This window comes from Thamnophis sirtalis, unplaced genomic scaffold, assembly GCF_051295495.1.
Source record: "Thamnophis sirtalis isolate CommonGarterSnake01/CBP01778 unplaced genomic scaffold, rThaSir2_p1.2 scaffold_2, whole genome shotgun sequence".
NCBI lineage: Eukaryota > Metazoa > Chordata > Lepidosauria > Squamata > Natricidae > Thamnophis > Thamnophis sirtalis.
In genome coordinates, this window is record NW_028261382.1 from 78,826,149 (window position 1) to 78,845,642 (window position 19,494).

The window sequence follows — 19,494 nt, forward strand, 5'->3', positions numbered from 1 at the left end:
ACATTATACATAAGAAAACTATAAAAACAAAAGAAAACACACACCTTCACATTCTATACAACTGAAATAAAAACTTCTGATATTGAATTAATACTTCACTATAAAGTAGAATCCACTTATACTTAAATGTTTATGAGAGGAGGTGTGCATAAGTGCACTAACATGGCTATCGTCCCTGTCATTGTATTTTTATTCTTTTACTCTTGTTCTCATTTTTGTTTGACAAATTCTAATAAATAAAAATAAATGTTTGTCCTTGTTTTTATTCTCCTGTACCATCAGATTAGTTATACAAAACCAGCTGACCCTCTGCCCAACAAAAGCCGAAAACTCGTCAAGTGCTGCCATACACCAGAGTGAGACTAATATTGAAAGCTTATCTGACAAAGATGAAGCAATTAATTGCTTAAGTGAGGCTGGAAATAAAAGCTATCCCCGTTCTACCCAGGGGAATTGCTTTGGATGTGGGGGAAATCAGCCCAGATCAGCTTGTAATTTTAAAAATACTGTATGTAAAAGGTGTGGCTAGAGAGGTCATATAGCTAAAGTTTGTAGGGCCACTTATCCAATAGAAAAAAACCCAGAAAAACTAAAATTTCAAAGGTGATCTCGGCCGAAATTCCTGTGAGGGGGAAATGACTGTAATGGCGTATATCACTGTCCTGCTGTGTCCAGGAACTTTATTCAGCACACCAGCCAACCCCTGTATCAAAATGTTTGCCTCATGGTGCAAATAGGGGGATCTAATTGTGACATGGCAGTTGACACAGGACAGTGGTGGGTTTCAAAATTTTTTTAGAACCTCTTCTGTAGGTGTGGCCTGTTTTGTGGGAGAGACTTGCTGGCCATGTCACTGGGTGGGAGTGGCTTGCCAGCCCTGTGACTGAGTGGGAGTAGCTTGGCAGTCATGTGACTGGGTGGGCATGACCAACTTGTAAAATGTGGTGAAACTCACTTAACAACGCTCTTGCTTAGCAATCAAAATGTTGGCTCAGAAACTCTGGCATTGAAGCAAAATACTTGGCCCTCTTTGGCGGGTGTGGGATAGGTGGGCAATATTAAGAAACAAAATTGGTACTTAAATGTTCTATTTTATCCATAAAAGTTCAAAAAATGATCCTTTATCAGTTCAATTTTCAAGCATGACCCTCAACTTTGCATACAAACCTGGTGCAGGTAAGTGTAAAGTAAGCGAGCAAGAGTAATTCAATGTAAACTTTTTTTGTATCTTATTTGTTTACTTGTTAGAGTTATAAACTACTGAATCAACCAGGGACTCTTGACTGTTTGAAAATGGCAGTTTAGCAATAATATACTCAACATATAGTAAATGGCTGGTTAATAATTTAACAGAAATAATCCAGCATTTCTCTTACAGACAAAAAGAATAAATCCAGCTCCTTCTTCTAACCTTCAGTCTAAATCTGCTCCTCTTCCTCTAGGTAAAAGGCAGATGCTGTATGAAAATACAAAAATGATGAAGATGTTACATAGTTATGACTTTTTAACTGGTAGAGGTAGAAGGATCGAGAGGCTATACTTTGTTCTCACGTAACAAGATTAGATTTGGATAGAAAAGTGCCATAATTGGAAATGGCAACATGTGATCTTTGATACACAGATCATTAACAAGAACAGTACAAAGGGAATTGTGTCATCTAAGCTAACATTTCCAAGATCAAATAATTTAGTTTAGAGAAACTGCCTTTGTGGGATGAAGAAGTTATCTATGGACAAATGGAAGTAGATATACTAGTCCTTTGTTTGGCTGTTAAAGCACCTTGGAGACTTGGATGGATGAGTGCATATTGGCCCTGTTGGGTATAACTTATCCCGGTGATCCCCCCCCCAAAAGGATGATAATCAATTTGATCAGTCTGAAGCTATCATAATCAATAAACATACAGTATATTTTGTTCAGAAAAAAATCAAACAGCAAAAGCAAACCTTATTTTGGATGGGAAAAAATTATCTTCTTTACCTATTTATTGTGGCACTGTGGTTAAGATGTTGGGCTTATTGGCTGGAAACCTGGCAGCCCAGATTCAAGATTGAAGTGCCATAACTGCAAAGGATAACTGAATGGTGACTTCCTTCCACAAGTCTAATGCTTCCTCTGCAATGGGGAAGGTCTTTTTAACTTTGGGGTCAGCATCACCTGTAGTTAGGATGGGAACTGATAGGAAGGTCTTCAGTGTTCTTCCATTATATCCTTGAATATAAAATGGGAACATCCTAATATAGTTGGGATCATTTTGTGAATTGAGCCCAAATATGCATAGAAGCAAAGAATGCCTCCATAGGAGATTTAAATACCCATCACTGCCAACTCTGGACAAAATCAAAACTAAAGAAATATTTTTTTTTGGATGCCTGATGCAAGTGGAAACAGAAACTGTCCTGCATACCAAATTAATCACTTTATTCTCTTGGAGTACAAAATGATTGAGTCTTGTATGATGCCACCAGATTCTTTGACATAAGTGAAGGCTGGTCTCTTCTCTCAACGTGTGTAAACAAAGAAGCAGAGATGAGACTCAGGAACTTCAGTGCCTATGGTTTACTGCTCAAGGACTTTTCAAGCTATGGGCATTTGTGAAGTGGATGGGACATTGTTTTCCACTGCATGTCCTCTGCACCAGAAATAACCCAGTTTGACATGTGGAAATCACCACAAAATGTACCTTATCTGTCCTGATTGTACCTCTTCCATCACTTCTTTTCAAATGGCATTATTTTATTCTAGAGGAGGTGTGGGCAGGCTCTTTTAGTGTCAAATGTAATTTTTTAAAAAAAGAAGAATTACAAAGTCTTAAAAGATTTCAACTTTTTACATGTTCTTATATATGAACACCAAACCTTTGCATGCTCTCAACTGAAATCTTGCATTATTTCATTGTAGAACACTGACATCTTGTGGATTTTGACATATATCTAGGATTTTGGCTGTTTTAATAGAATTAAATATTGCTTTTTAATTTTAGGTTTCCATGTATGTATAAACTACATGTAGGAAACTTCAAGCTCAATTTGGGAGTCAGGTATAAATAGAGAATATTGTGTTAGGAGTGAAGGAACACATATATTGTTTGTACTATCATCAAGCCTCCCTTTTCTGTGTCTAAATTTAGCAAGATTGGTTGCTAGATCAGAAGAGGAAGGGGGTAGTTGCATTGGCTTGAATTTAAATACAAGATGGTCCTCAATTTACAATAGTGACTGAGACCAAAATTTCCATCACTGTGTGCTGTGATCATAAAGCAAGGATGTACAAGAAGTGCTGGTTGGGAAGGGAACTCCAAAGATGACATAACTCCCCATTCAGAATCACTGTAATTTCAAATTGCTGAAAGAATAATTGTAATTCAAGGACTACTACAGAATTATCCATGAGATTGGATTTTCTAGTTTATAGGGATTAGAAAATTAGTTTACATTAATATACATTGCACATGGCAAATTGCTAGTCTGGCCAAACTCTCAAACTAAATTCAGATTAACTCAACGTTGCATTGAAATCTGCCCTGCAATTTATCAACTGTTTGACCATTGTAAATCAAGTCGTTCTCCTGTCTACTTTTCAAATTGCTTGTAGGTTTCTTTCAAACTTTCCTGGTTTGTTTTTCTCAGCTTATTTTATTGTTGTTATTGGCAGTGGGGGCTTCTCTTAAACCTTTCTCTTACACATCTTCCCACCCCAATCTGGAAAACTCAAGGAATTCTTTCTTCGAGGTTTCTGCTAGAAATTCATGGAAACATGGAAAGCCACAGAGGCTGCAAAGTGGCTGCAAAATTTATTATTATTTTTTCCTTTCCACAAACACTTTTATGTCTAGTTAAATTGTGATTTAAAAATATTATTATGTAAAACATGTATTTAGAATAATACCTCTATTTAAAATGTTCTTATATAAAACTTTGCTTATAAAAATAAACATGACCATGTGTTTCTTGTTAACATGCAAATGTTCATGATCCTCCAGGACTAACAACAATCAGGGCAGCATGGAACCAGATACTCCAAGGTTCTTCTTAGTTACAGGGAATTCAAGTTTCCCAAAGTGTGTTCACTGTTACATTCCCTTTTTTCCCCATTCCCCAACACCCTGCCTATTGCAAGGCTACATTTAATTCATACAAAAACAATGAATTTATCTAGTAAAAGGTGTTAAAAAGAGGTCAACTCCTGGATACAACTTTAGAGTTTTCATGGAGCAGTCCAGAAGTGCTATTTTCCTGGGCTACATCTTCTACTACTACTACTAGTACTACTACTACCACCTCCTCCTCCTTCCCCCTCTCCTTCCTCTCCTTCTCCTCCTTCTAAAAAGCTTCTTGCAATAACTTCCTTTCATCATGAAAATCCCTTGAGGGCTTCCTAACTACCCAATGTTCTGGAAAAACATAAAGACCTTTTGAAAAGTCAGGCTGTAAGAAAGAATTGGAAGAATTTAAATTCAAGAGCAAAACATTTGAACTCCCTTTGGTTTTAGCATATAATCAATTGGTGCCTTAAAGATTGATCCTGTGGCCCTAACACCCCAAATATCTGCAGGAAAATGGAAAGATCACTTTCCACTTGATACCTTTAACAGGGATTCTGATGTAATCTCATAAGGAATTCCCTCTCATAATGACCCCCTGGATTTGGAGGTTAGAGCACTAGCTTTATTTTGCTTAGAAGAAAAGCTATCAATAAACTGCAAGAAAACCAAAGTTTTAATGTTTGCTTAATGTGATGGGGGGTGGGAGCAATGGAGTTTTGGCTGAGGGAAGAAAAGGCAGGGAAAGGGGGTGGAGGTTTTGGCGGGAAGACTTTTGAGGAGAGAGCTGAGGGAGGAAGAGGCAGGAAAAAGGGGAATCTGTCAAGTTTTCTTAAAACTTCTTTTGTTTTGTCAATGTACAAAATACAAAGAAAAATTAAAATAGGAAATTAGGGAGGAAAAAATAACGGGGGGAAGAAGATATGAGGTACAAGTGAAGAAAGAAAAAGGCATTGACCTCTGACCCACTTTAGCACAGTACAAGATAACCACATTACAGCCTTTTTACTTATAGACTTTAGTATACAAGTAGCCATTTATATAGCAACAAATCTATCTAATCAGCATAATCAAAGTCAAAGTTACATTTTGCTTTCATCATAAGCACAACATCCGGAACTGATATCCAAATAGAAAACTATTAAATATATTCTTCTCTTTTAATAGAACAATCAGTTTAACCATTTCTTCTTCATCTTCCTTGCTGTGGAAATGTCTATATTTCTATCTGAACTTAATAATCTTTATCAACTATCACCATTTATATTAACAAATATAAATGTATTTATAAATATAACTGTATTCTTTAAGATTCTTTAATCTTAAATGGGAAATTACTTTTTTTCATCCATTTTAAAACACTAAGCTTTTCTTTAAAAACATTTCTAAAACCAAAATAGATCTAGTAGATCTGTTTTAAAAACTTCCTCTTAACAGACATAGGCTTTAAAGTTCACTTTCATACCATTAATATTCCAACTAACTCTGATTAAGTCATTAAATTTAGATCACTCCAAGTTACCCTCATAGAATAATTCTGTCAGGTTTTGGGCGGGAAGATTTTTGAGAGGAGAGTTGACTGGAATCCCAAAAGGTGAAGGGGACATTTTATCTCAGACAAGGTTAGAAATGGAAGAGTTAGAATTTTTAGTGAGTAATAAGATAAATGAAGCCCTACAGATAAGTGGATTTTGATAATGCAGAGAGGTAGATTTGTGTTTCTTTTTTAAAAAAGTTTTTTATTGCTTTTATTAAACAAAAACACAAAAAAATCATCTTTCATTACATCTTGTAGAAAGCGTGTCAGTTGGTTACAGGTCCATTTTGTGCGTTTCTTCCAGAATCATTACATATATTTCATTCAGGTTGAGTTGTACATTTTTGAATTTATGTGTTTTACTATCACTGTACCACAATTTTCATTTGATTACAGTTACTTAAATGTTTTTTTTTCCCCCTAAGATCATTTATATTTGAAGACACAACCACCTACTGGCATACTTTCACAATCTCAATGAATCTGCTGTAACTTTACATCTTTAAAACTATATATTCTAAAAGAAAGTTAGGAGGATATCTAACATTCCCTCTCCTCCCCCCCCCCCCAAACTCACAAATTAACATTCTGTCCATTTTACTTTTACTGGTACAACACACCTGTATGTATCATTAAATATTATCCATTAACATTTCTTTGTTATTATTGTAGTTAACTAAAATTATTTACTGTTTATCTCACCTCTCCTCTCCACAGGCCCAAATGAGTATACCTTTATGACCATCTCTAAACAGAAATTTATTAATAAGATTTATAGGTCTTTTCCCTAAGTCCCAAATTAGTTAATTATGTGTTAACGAAATAAACATTTAAAATCTAAGACAATCTAAGAGATGTTAACATTTCTATTTAATAATTACCAAAAGTATGCATTAACATTTCCTTCTTATTATTATAGTTAAAAGAAAAAGAAAAACCAATTGTTTGCTATTTATATCACGTTCTCCTCTCTTCTGACCCAAATTATTTATATCTTCATAACAAGATCTAAACAAAAATTTGTAAGATTTATACGTCTTTTCGCCAGATCCCAAATTATGGCCCGGTTCTTTATCCTAATTAAGATTATCATTTCATTATTAATATCATAGTAAATTATATGTTAACGAATAAACATTTAATGATAATCTAAAACAGTCTACAAAATACTAAAATCCCTACTTATTAATCATCAAAAATTAGCTAACTTTTTATCATCAACTAGCATTATCAACCAGTGTCTTTCCAGTAGCAAAATGGTCCTTTCTCTCTCGCCAGCTGTTGTGTCAATTCTCTTTTCAGCACCTTTCCAGAGTTTAGAACTTCTTCTGCACTTTGTAGCATGAAAGATCTCCCATGTAGTTTTGTTGCCCTTGAATTGTTATTAACACAAACTTAACTTTGATTATCAAACGTATTTCTGGATAGATTTGTCTTCTTAACTTCATTCTTTTCACTCTTTTTTTTTCTCCTGCATCTTGGAATTTGGGATAAAGTCACTTTTCCAGCTTCCCTTCTTTCCACTTTCACTCACATTTACTCCATTAATAAGTTCATCTAACGTCTTGTCTTTGTTTTCTGTATTTTCATTCTCTTCCTTAATTTCTGGGGCTCCAACCCCATCATCTTTTGCTGTGATACCCCATAGTCTGTCCCATTTCTTGTCAAATCTCTCAAATCCTTTTAAAATATTTTGAAGTCCAGCCAGAATGTTTTGGATTATTAAGTTTTCTTCATCTGAATATTGATCCATTTTTCAAAATAAAAAGAAATGTACAGAAAGAGAAAAAGAGGAATCTGATAATTACTGCCACGCTAGCCTGTCAAAATTTTTTAAAGAGTATATCTATATTTATTTTAAATCTTAAGCACAAGTTCTTTTGTGGTTTTCAAAGTAGAAGGGTTCTTATCTTTTTCTTTCCTTTTCCTTCTCTTGACAAAATATTTTCCAAGGGCACCTGCAAAATACTGTTCGTGCCCTTGAGTCTTTATCAGGTTTTATAAACAAGTTCCAAACCCTTCCGTTACAAAGTCAGTGAAGTCAAATAGGAATGAACAAAGGATACATTGTTTCAAAACAAATTCAGACTCAGGCTTCCAAATGGCAGATTCAACTATTTTTATACTTTTTCCTTAAATATCTTTAATATAATTTTATAGAAGGAGAAATTTGTTAAAATAAAAAAAAGTTTTAGTTTAAGCCAAAAAAATTAAAGTAGTAAAAAAAAAGAGGAAAAAAGATCAGTCCATTCACCTCAAGTGGAGAAGCAGGGGCTCCAACCCCATCATCTTTTGCTGTGATACCCCATAGTCTGTCCCATTTCTTATCAAATCTCTCAAATCCTTTTAAAATATTTTGAAGTCCAGCCAGAATGTTTTGGATTATTAAGTTTTCTTCATCTGAATATTGATCCATTTTTCAAAATAAAAAGAAATGTACAGAAAGAGAAAAAGAGGAATCTGATAATTACTGCCACGCTAGCCTGTCAAAATTTTTTAAAGAGTATATCTATATTTATTTTAAATCTTAAGCACAAGTTCTTTTGTGGTTTTCAAAGTAGAAGGGTTCTTATCTTTTTCTTTCCTTTTCCTTCTCTTGACAAAATATTTTCCAAGGGCACCTGCAAAATACTGTTCGTGCCCTTGAGTCTTTATCAGGTTTTATAAACAAGTTCCAAACCCTTCCGTTACAAAGTCAGTGAAGTCAAATAGGAATGAACAAAGGATACATTGTTTCAAAACAAATTCAGACTCAGGCTTCCAAATGGCAGATTCAACTATTTTTATACTTTTTCCTTAAATATCTTTAATATAATTTTATAGAAGGAGAAATTTGTTAAAATAAAAAAAAGTTTTAGTTTAAGCCAAAAAAATTAAAGTAGTAAAAAAAAAGAGGAAAAAAGATCAGTCCATTCACCTCAAGTGGAGAAGCAGGGGCTCCAACCCCATCATCTTTTGCTGTGATACCCCATAGTCTGTCCCATTTCTTGTCAAATCTCTCAAATCCTTTTAAAATATTTTGAAGTCCAGCCAGAATGTTTTGGATTATTAAGTTTTCTTCATCTGAATATTAATCCATTTTTCAAAATAAAAAGAAATGTACAGAAAGAGAAAAAGAGGAATCTGATAATTACTGCCACGCTAGCCTGTCAAAAATTTTTAAAGAGTATATCTATATTTATTTTAAATCTTAAGCACAAGTTCTTTTGTGGTTTTCAAAGTAGAAGGGTTCTTATCTTTTTCTTTCCTTTTCCTTCTCTTGACAAAATATTTTCCAAGGGCACCTGCAAAATACTGTTCGTGCCCTTGAGTCTTTATCAGGTTTTATAAACAAGTTCCAAACCCTTCCGTTACAAAGTCAGTGAAGTCAAATAGGAATGAACAAAGGATACATTGTTTCAAAACAAATTCAGACTCAGGCTTCCAAATGGCAGATTCAACTATTTTTATACTTTTTCCTTAAATATCTTTAATATAATTTTATAGAAGGAGAAATTTGTTAAAATAAAAAAAAGTTTTAGTTTAAGCCAAAAAAATTAAAGTAGTAAAAAAAAAGAGGAAAAAAGATCAGTCCATTCACCTCAAGTGGAGAAGCAGGGGCTCCAACCCCATCATCTTTTGCTGTGATACCCCATAGTCTGTCCCATTTCTTGTCAAATCTCTCAAATCCTTTTAAAATATTTTGAAGTCCAGCCAGAATGTTTTGGATTATTAAGTTTTCTTCATCTGAATATTGATCCATTTTTCAAAATAAAAAGAAATGTACAGAAAGAGAAAAAGAGGAATCTGATAATTACTGCCACGCTAGCCTGTCAAAATTTTTTAAAGAGTATATCTATATTTATTTTAAATCTTAAGCACAAGTTCTTTTGTGGTTTTCAAAGTAGAAGGGTTCTTATCTTTTTCTTTCCTTTTCCTTCTCTTGACAAAATATTTTCCAAGGGCACCTGCAAAATACTGTTCGTGCCCTTGAGTCTTTATCAGGTTTTATAAACAAGTTCCAAACCCTTCCGTTACAAAGTCAGTGAAGTCAAATAGGAATGAACAAAGGATACATTGTTTCAAAACAAATTCAGACTCAGGCTTCCAAATGGCAGATTCAACTATTTGTATACTTTTTCCTTAAATATCTTTAATATAATTTTATAGAAGGAGAAATTTGTTAAAATAAAAAAAAGTTTTAGTTTAAGCCAAAAAAATTAAAGTAGTAAAAAAAAAGAGGAAAAAAGATCAGTCCATTCACCTCAAGTGGAGAAGCAGGGGCTCCAACCCCATCATCTTTTGCTGTGATACCCCATAGTCTGTCCCATTTCTTGTCAAATCTCTCAAATCCTTTTAAAATATTTTGAAGTCCAGCCAGAATGTTTTGGATTATTACGTTTTCTTCATCTGAATATTGATCCATTTTTCAAAATAAAAAGAAATGTACAGAAAGAGAAAAAGAGGAATCTGATAATTACTGCCACTCTAGCCTGTCAATTTTTTTAGAGTATATCTATATTTATTTTAAATCTTAAGCACAAGTTCTTTTGTGGTTTTCAAAGTAGAAGGGTTCTTATCTTTTTCTTTCCTTTTCCTTCTCTTGCCAAAATATTTTCCAAGGGCACCTGCAAAATACTGTTTGTGCCCTTGAGTCTTTATCAGGTTTTATAAACAAGTTCCAAACCCTTCTGTTACAAAGTCAGTGAAGTCAAATAGGAATGAACAAAGGATACATTGTTTCAAAACAAATTCAGACTCAGGCTTCCAAATGGCAGATTCAACTATTTTTATACTTTTTCCTTAAGTATCTTTAATATAATTTTATAGAAGGAGAAATTTGTTAAAATAAAAAAAAGTTTTAGTTTAAGCCAAAAAAAAATTAAAGTAGTAAAAAAAATAGAGGAAAAAAGATCAGTCCATTCACCTCAAGCGGAGAAGCACGAAACATTGCAATCACTTCAATCCACAAAACATTGTTAATAGCAAGAGCAAAAAAATTTCTAAGGCAGTCCAATAGGAATTAAATTTGCTGCTTTATTTTTACTTAGAGGACTAATTTATCTTTTAAAAAAAGGTTTCTTAGGGCAATCTTCTGAAAGTAAAAAAAAAACCTCACCAGATAGAACACTTTCACTTCTTCTTTTCCTTGCGGAGCCATCTCCAACTTTGTCAGCCTGGGGGCTGTCTGTTTGCCGCTGGTTGGAAGCGCTTCCCTTGGGTTGATCAGGGACTTTGCAGTGTCCCTGCGACCAGCAAGGTTTTGTCTTCCTAGTCACAGTCTTTTCAGGATGGTTTAAGTCCTGCTGGACCGTCCAGGGACAAAAGTGTCATTGGCGGACTCGGACTGTCGAGTCCGCATGATGTATCGTTGCAATGTTGGCTCCTCCCTCTCCAGGTAGATTTGTTTTTCTGATGCCAAATCTTCTTTTATAGACTTCGTACCAATGACATGTCAGATAAAATCCAAGAGGATGAGAAGGGATGCCATTTCTAATTTTTATTAGATAGTACTAACTTTGGTTTTGAAAATTCTAACTGAATCAAATTGATATTAATGGCAGATATATTTCCAGACAGAGCTCATAGATTTGGCATTGCCCTTTGAATTAGAAATGGTAATGGTATGTGAAAAAGATAATGGTATGTGGGAAAGACCTTGAAAGACTGGGCAAAGAGAGGGAACAGCCAGATAATTAAAACCAGTGGTGAAATTCAATTTTTTTACCACCAATTCTGTGGGCGTGGCTTGGTGGGCATGGTAGGGGAAGGATACTACAAAATCTCCATTCCCTTCCCACTCCAGGGAAAGGATACTGCAAAATCCCCATTCCCACCCCAATCTGAGGCCAGCCAGAGGTGGTATTTTCCGGTTCTTTGAACTACTCAAAATTTCCACTATCAGTTCTCCAGAGCTTGTCAGAACCTGCTGAATTTCACCCCTGAGTAAAACATAAACCAAAGCTGCATAGTAGGTGAAGCAAGTTCCTAGTTTCTTAGACTGTAAAAGCAACAGTGGGAGATTTGTACTTTCACATTTGCAAGATTCTTGCAAACTAAAGATTTATTTAATCTAAACTCTGATAATGCAGCTTTACAATGATATAGAATTAGCTTTTCTGGTCATATTTCCTGTCCGTGTTAACTGATAAAGATGACAGCGACAATTGTACACCTGATCCTTTGGACCAGAAAAGAGACAGGGAAATTTCCAAAGGGGTAAGACATAGGTGAAGGTATTAATCACCCCGTTGCACATGACATCACTGGAAATATGCAGAGATGACTGATTTCTGTAGTTGGTTCTTATTTCTATATTTGTTCTTTTCTTAAAAGTGAGAATGGGATAAAAAAAAGCTTCTTGAAGGTAAGCTACTCCCTCTGCTATAACCCAATGGGAACATAGCCAGATTTCAGCATTTCATGCTGAATTACTTGAGGATGGGGTAGTTAAGAATAGGTATTAGACAAGTTTGCTTTCCAGAGTTTCATTCCTTCACTTCTGCTGCTGTTTTAGAGTAGGAAAAGCTCCTCAAATAGAGCTAAAAATTGCTCACTTGTCCCCTGATTCTCTTAATACTGTTTTAAAATCCATAATGCAAAAGCTTCCACTTTTACTTTTCTTCAATTCCAGATTTTACAACCATCGGTGGAATCCCATTTTACCATTCCAGTAGAACAGCTTGCTTGTGGGTGCTCCATCTGAGCAGATCAATCAACAAGAGAATCTCACTTGGTCAGTTAAAGCTACCACCAGCGATATTTAGCAACAAAATGTCTTTTAATAGCACAAATTCCAACATGGTAAATTGTAAGGTGAAAAGGATGTTGGGCTATTATTATTTTATTTTATTATTTTATTTTATTTTATTATTTTAATTTATTTAATTTATTTTATTATTTTATTTTAATATTATTATTTTTTATTAATTGTATTATTTTATTTTATTATTTTATATTTTATATTTATTTTATATTTTATACTATTTTATATTTTATACTATTTTATATTTTATACTATTTTATATTTTATACTATTTTATATTTTATACTATTTTATATTTTATACTATTTTATATTTTATGCTATTTTATATTTTATACTATTTTATATTTTATATTTTGCAAGCATAAACTTTTCTGTTGTTTGAACTCAACAGCTCTATTTAATTAATTGTGCCAACAACACCAAGATGGGGGAAATAGCAAGCATATAGCAGATATTCATAATGACCTTGAGAGACTTGAACACTGGGCAGTATCCAACAAAATGCAATTCAGTGATGAAAAAAGTTCAGTCATAAACCTAGGCAAGAAAAACAAAATGCATAGATATAGAATAGATGGTACTTGGCTCAACAGTAGAAACTGGGAGCAAGACCTCAGTGTCCTAATAGACCTGCACTTAAGTTCGAGTCAGCATTGTGCTGCAGTTGCCAAAAGAAGCTAATTGGGTCTTAGTTTGAATGCATAGAGGTAATTTCAAGATTATGTGAACAGCTTTGTATTTATTCTTTACTGTTGACACCACACTTGGAAAACAGCATTTAACTCTGATCACCATGAAACAAAAAAGATATTGAGATTCTAGGAAGAGGACAGAGAAGAGGTCTGGAGGCTAAATGATATTTTGACTGATTGATGTAACTAGACATATCTGCTTTTAACAACTATATGGATTAGGGATGACATGGTAGCAATTTATTGCCTAAAACACTTGAGACCAGAGCAATTAGTAATAGGTAGAGATCATTAAAGAGAAATTCAAGCTAGATCTAGAAAGAAATTTCCTGACAGTGAGAATAATTATCAATGAAATGGCTGGCCTCTGGAAGTTGTGGATGCTCCATCACTGGAGATTTTCAAGAATGGACTGACAGATATTTATCTGCAATGGGCAAGGGGTTAAAATCTAAAAGTTCCAAGGTCTCTTCTAATAGTATTATTCTATGTTCTATTATTTTTTCAGTTATTTGTCCTGACAATACGTCTATAATTGTATTATGGGAACTGCACATTTTGGACAATGCTGATATTCAGATGTCTCCAGGAAGAGGTCATGGTTAGAAATACTTTAATCTGGCCCTTTTTTTCTTTGATGCCTACATTCCAAGAAAAGTAAGACTTTAATCATAGTGCAACAATACTATAAGTATGCTTGAAATGGCTACTGCCAGTTATGGAATATTGTGGTTTGGCAAATAGCCATTTCTTCTCAAGTGCAGTAGAATATCATCCTCTTGTTCAGGTGGGAAATCACAGAAGCCTCCGGCTTTTTATTGACAGCTCATAAGTGATAAATTAACCCTTGTTCTACTTCTTTTCTCTTGATGTTGTGACTCAAAAGGGCTTTTGGTCAGCAACATGGAAAGTTTGTAACCATGCAAACATTTTCAGTTTTCCTTGACCTAAGGGCAAGTTTCTATTTGATAGTGAGTAGGGTAAAAGTCAAGAGCCATGGTGGCACAATGGTTAGAATACAATATTGCAGCTCCTTCTGCTAACTGCCATCTGATTGCGATTTGGTAGTGCGAATCTCACCAAGCTCAAGGTTGACTCAGCCCTCCATCCTCCTGAGGTTGGAAAAATAAATATCCAGATTATTGGGGGCAATATGCTGACTCTGTAAACCTCTTAGAGAGGGCTGTAAAGCACTGTGAAGAGGTAAATAAGTCTAAGTTCTATTGCTATTAGCTCCCTGGAGAAAATATTTACGTCTCTTGTGGTCCCCGCTTAGCTATTTTTTAAAGGGTACAGTGAAACAAGAAAGAATGATCCAAACATGCTTTGAATCATTTACAAATTTGCTGAGGTCTATCCTAGATTTCCAATTCATTTTTAAAATGTATTTTACTTTGCTATCTTTTTGGAATGCTGGTGTGATATAGATTAAGATGTTGAATTGGGTTCAGGACATCCATGTCTAAATTTCCCGTTAAATTTCCCTCACTGGGTGACTTTGGACAATTACTTTTCGAATCCCACCTAACACACCAGATAGTTCCTGTGAGTATAAAATGAGAGGTAAATACTATCTTAACATCCACAGAGAAAAGATGGTAGATTAATGTAAGAGATTAATATAAATTCTTCATTATAGCTTTTATGCAATAATGTTCTTAAATTATATTGATGAGCTTTCTGTTTATGTTTCTTTTCTTTGACCAAGACAATATCATTAGATTTAATTTCTAACGACTCCTAGAATAAGAGAATAAATAATAATTAACCAGCAAATATAACGTAAAAATCACAAGCAAATATGATAAAAAGTAAAAATATATTTTTTCTAAAAAATCTGAAAAGAGTTAATACTATACTGTAGAGTACAGACTATGCAGCCATACTTGGCTATGGTGTGGCTGTGGTGAAGGAAATACATCAGATTAATCTAATAACATCTTGAGATAAAGCAAATCAGAATCACTAGGATATTTAGTAAAGGATGGGAAATGGAACCGAGATTGCATTGGGTAATGAGTCTTCCTTCTTTCCTTCCTATACATTTTTTCTTTTCCAAACTTTATTTTTGAGGATTATAAAATATGAAAAGAATTCCAGAATACCCAATACTTGCTCACACCTTTTACACTAAATGCACAATAGATTTTTTCTTTCAAAGGAGGTAGGTAGAGAAAGATGCCATAGCAATTTCTTTGACTAGCGCTAATGAATTCCCCTAGCAAAAGTTCCATGTATAGTTTTTCTTTTCATGGTGGAGCTAGACATAAAATAGATAATGATCATTTTACCTAATGAGGCAGCATATGGAGGAAGAGAACAGATGGGAAATTCTAAGGCCTAGTATTCCCCAGTATCTGGCAGAAGAGATGGAGTCTAAAAATAACTTGGACTGAGCTACAGAAAGAATTAGAAACAAATTTAGATAAGGGAGTGTGTTAGATATAAGTGTCAGAAACTAATTTCTCATGTGCTGTTGTGGTAAACAATAACAACAAAGATTAACACAGAAAATTGACTTATGGAGTAATTATCTTATTATCAGTCAGTCAATAAGCTTTTTTATGCTTGAACTATGATAAAAGGAAAATATTCTAGTTCTAGCAAATAAAATGATAATAACATTAAATATTATAATGATTAAATGGATACAGTCAAAGAACCACATATTTTGCATGCAGAAAAAAATAAAATGCAGCCACATTCATAGAAAATAAAACATGTTAATTAGGCAATAATAATTAGGATAGAATTAATTTGAGTCTCAGAAATGAACAACAGTTATTATAAGGGAAAAATACATGATGATCTAGAAACTTCCTTGATTACCAACCTGTGAATGATAATCTCATTTTCAAAAACAAAATATGGAGACAGAGACAAATTAATTGGGGTATATGAGGTTATTCAGTTGGATGGCAGATATGAGGATAAAATAAGATAACCTTTATTGTCATTTTTTACTGGCCCACATTAAAAATGAAATTCTGTTGCCTCCTCTCAAAAGAAAGTATATCACTATGCATATGCAAATACATAACAAACATATACACATGCTATATACATTCATAAATATATACTGGAAAAATCACTGACCATTTTGAATACATAGCAGAAAGAAGAAACTTGAGATTTCACAAGCTTGATGCCATTTGGATAAAAAGAACTTTGAAAGCCAAGCTTATGTTTGCAAGGCATGTATATATAATAGTACTAGTTTATCGTTTATCCTCCCCCAAGACAGGAAAGCTAAATTCAGGATAAGGTATGGCTTGAGACTATTATTATAGCTGTTCACCTAGACAGTTTTTGCAATTTTATTTAGTTTGGTGTCCTTGCAAGAGAGGATTTCTGGTGATGGTAAGTGCAGAATGCTCACACACCTCCTTGTTTTTAAATGAAGAGAAGGTTCTTTCCCTTTGTCTGTAATTCATCTCCATTCAAGAACCCGTAAAGACTACAGAATAACAGAGCTGGAATTGACCTTGAATATCTTCTACTCTAACCACTAGAATGTTTCCATGCTGGAAATAATGGTTTTCCAATCTCTTCTTAAAAACCTCCAGTACTGTAGCAACTTCTGAAGGCAAGCCATTCCACTGACTATTCTCACTTTGAATGCATAATACGTCAGCTTAAATATGCACCACCAAGACATAAATCTTTTATTTCAGATAAAAGAGGTTTGGTAGAGATGTTCTACAAAGGATCCTGGTGTCTCTTAAAAATTGAAAGATCTATTATGGCATAAAGCTTTTGTATTCCTGTAGTGAAGTCAGGAATCCTTTTGGAAGATGCATTTACATGGATTCAGTCTTTCCCACAATAAGATCATTATTCAAAGACTATAAGTGATGTCATTGAGCTTCCTGATTAGCAAATACTGTAGTACTAAATGCTAGCAATATTAAAAGGATGCTAGATTGTTCAAAAGTGCTTCTAACTCACCATAAAAACTACATGTCTCATTGGAATTTAAAAACTCATGTACAAAGTACCTAAATTTAATTGTATTAATATGCAGGGTAGGAAGAGATCTGCTGTGACCAATTAAACTCCTCCTTTGGGCTTCTGCTTTGGGGAATGCCTTGAAATAGCCCTTCCCATCCAGCTATCATTTGTAGAGTGTCGTATGCAAAGCCAGCTGGAAACTTGCCATCCAATAGTACTGTTACAACTTAGAATTTGTGGAAATCCTTTAGCAAATACCTTATCATATAAGAGCATGAATGAAGCTGAAGGACTCATTAATTGCTTCTCACAGTCAACAGGACAAAAGCTCAGTTTGTCTTGAAAGCAAAAAAAGATTCTTTGTCTGCCAGCCAAATCTAGGCTCCAAAATGATCCAAGTTCTCTTGGTAACCATCTGCTTAGCAGTTTTTCCATATTAAGGTAAGATATTTTATTTGGTTTCCTTGTTCAAATTCTTACAGCTAAGAGATTGATGCACCCAACAGATTACTAGATTGTTTCCTTTGATGATTAAGCAAAATTTGTTCCCCTTCAGGTTCTACAGACCTACCAAAAGAAAATTCAAAGATTGTATTTGTTATGAATTTTCATAGATTGTCTTTTGTAATTGCTTAAACTTTGTCAATCAGCAAACAGATTTAAAAAAAGAAAAGATCTAAGATCCTCAAAACAAAAACATGTTCAAATTGGATAGAAGGTTTTCCAATAATGTGAGTAGAAAAGGGTTAGAAGACTGAAGAGGATACAGAGAGAGACTTTGTTAGAAGAAAATATTAAAGAAACGAAGTATTTTCAGTTTTATTTTTTTTCTACTATGTCAATTAGACATTATGTAATTAGGCTGACATAATATTGAGCAAACCACAGCTAGTGTTATTGTTGTTATCTTCAGAGAATCTTCAAACTGTACTCAAGCTAATGTGACACTTAACTTTTCTTAATGAAAGATTCTAAATTATTTTAAAATGTTTCTTTCCCCCTTTCTATTTAGTCTCTGAAAAAACCAAATATCAAACATCATTTAGCAAATTTCATATGCACCAAAAAGCTCTTGGATTTCTGTCCTGTGTTCTATTCCTTCCATTGATAACTGAATAACAAATTATGTAGTAGATTTGAAAATAGTAGAGTAACATAGCAAAGTGAACCTTTCTTTGTGTCTTTTTTCTTACTCTCTCTCTCTCTTTTTCTTTCTTTCTCTCTTTCTTTCTTAGGAAAGGAGCTGTACAATCCTGGAATCTGGGAAAGTTAAAGATTATGGTGTATCCACAAAAAGTCCCTGTATTGTCCAAAAGAGGAATTGACTGATGTGAGGAAAAGGTAAGAAAAAAATCTTCATATTCATTGATGAATCTGACCCTAAATCTTGGGAAACTCCCAGTCAGACAGGGTGGAAGGATCAAGCAAGCAGGAAATTAGCCTTGCATCTTTATAGAGTTGCAACAGATCCAGGACTGACACTCCCCTCCCCCCAATTCCATGGAATCTTATTCATCTGTTTCCAAGAGAAGGCAAGCAGTCTAGGGAGATTCCTGCATACTAGGCAGAATACAATGAATCTGGTCCCTTGTGCCTGAAATATAGTTACTTTTAATAGATAACTTCAAGAGATTTCTTCTTCTTTTTTATGCTCTTGGGTCATCTTTCATAGAAGATTATGGGAAGCAGTGATAACTGTGAACCATGAGATATGAAATTATCCTTTCTAACTTCCCAGAATGCATCAGTTTGAAATATAAAAGTTGGGTTCTAGATGAACATGGTGTAGTGATTACAGCTCAAGGTTGGGACTGGGGACTAGATTCAAGTCCATCCTCAACCATGGAACCTCACTGGATAACTTTTGAGTCAGTCTCTCTGTGTCAGCCCCACCTCATTTACCAAGATGTTGAATTAGAGATCTTGAACTTATGCAAGAATGTTAAATTTAAGAAGATTTTACAGTGACTTTCAAGCACCAGATGAGATATTCCAAATCTAATAAATGAATTGGTTATGGGTCTCCATTTGACACAGGTGTAGACTAGTTAAGTAAGTAGAGATTTATTTTGTAGGTGATGTAGATATAGTCATTGAACATGTAAATTGTTTTACACCAGAACTCAGAATTTTTTATTCCTGATTTCAATACTACTCTGCTTGACCCTAGCAATTCTAGAGAAAGTTGAACCACTCAAGACTTATAAACCTCTGGACCCTCTAGGTTATTTATGAAATATTACAGACATTTAAAAATTATTCTTTACACATTCATGCTGCTCCGCAGACACCTCATCAATCTGTATAATGTTTTTTATGAGACCTATGTAGCTGCTCAAGTTTTATCAAAATTTACACATTGAAGCATGAAAGGCATGAAATGTCTTGCCCTATTAAGGCATGAAAGAGGTAACTTAAATCTAAACATGCTTGACCTAAACAAGCCAAGATTTCAACACGGCTTATTTTTTTGTTAAGAATGCTATGCCAGTTATCTCATTTGAATTGTAAATCAAGATATTAA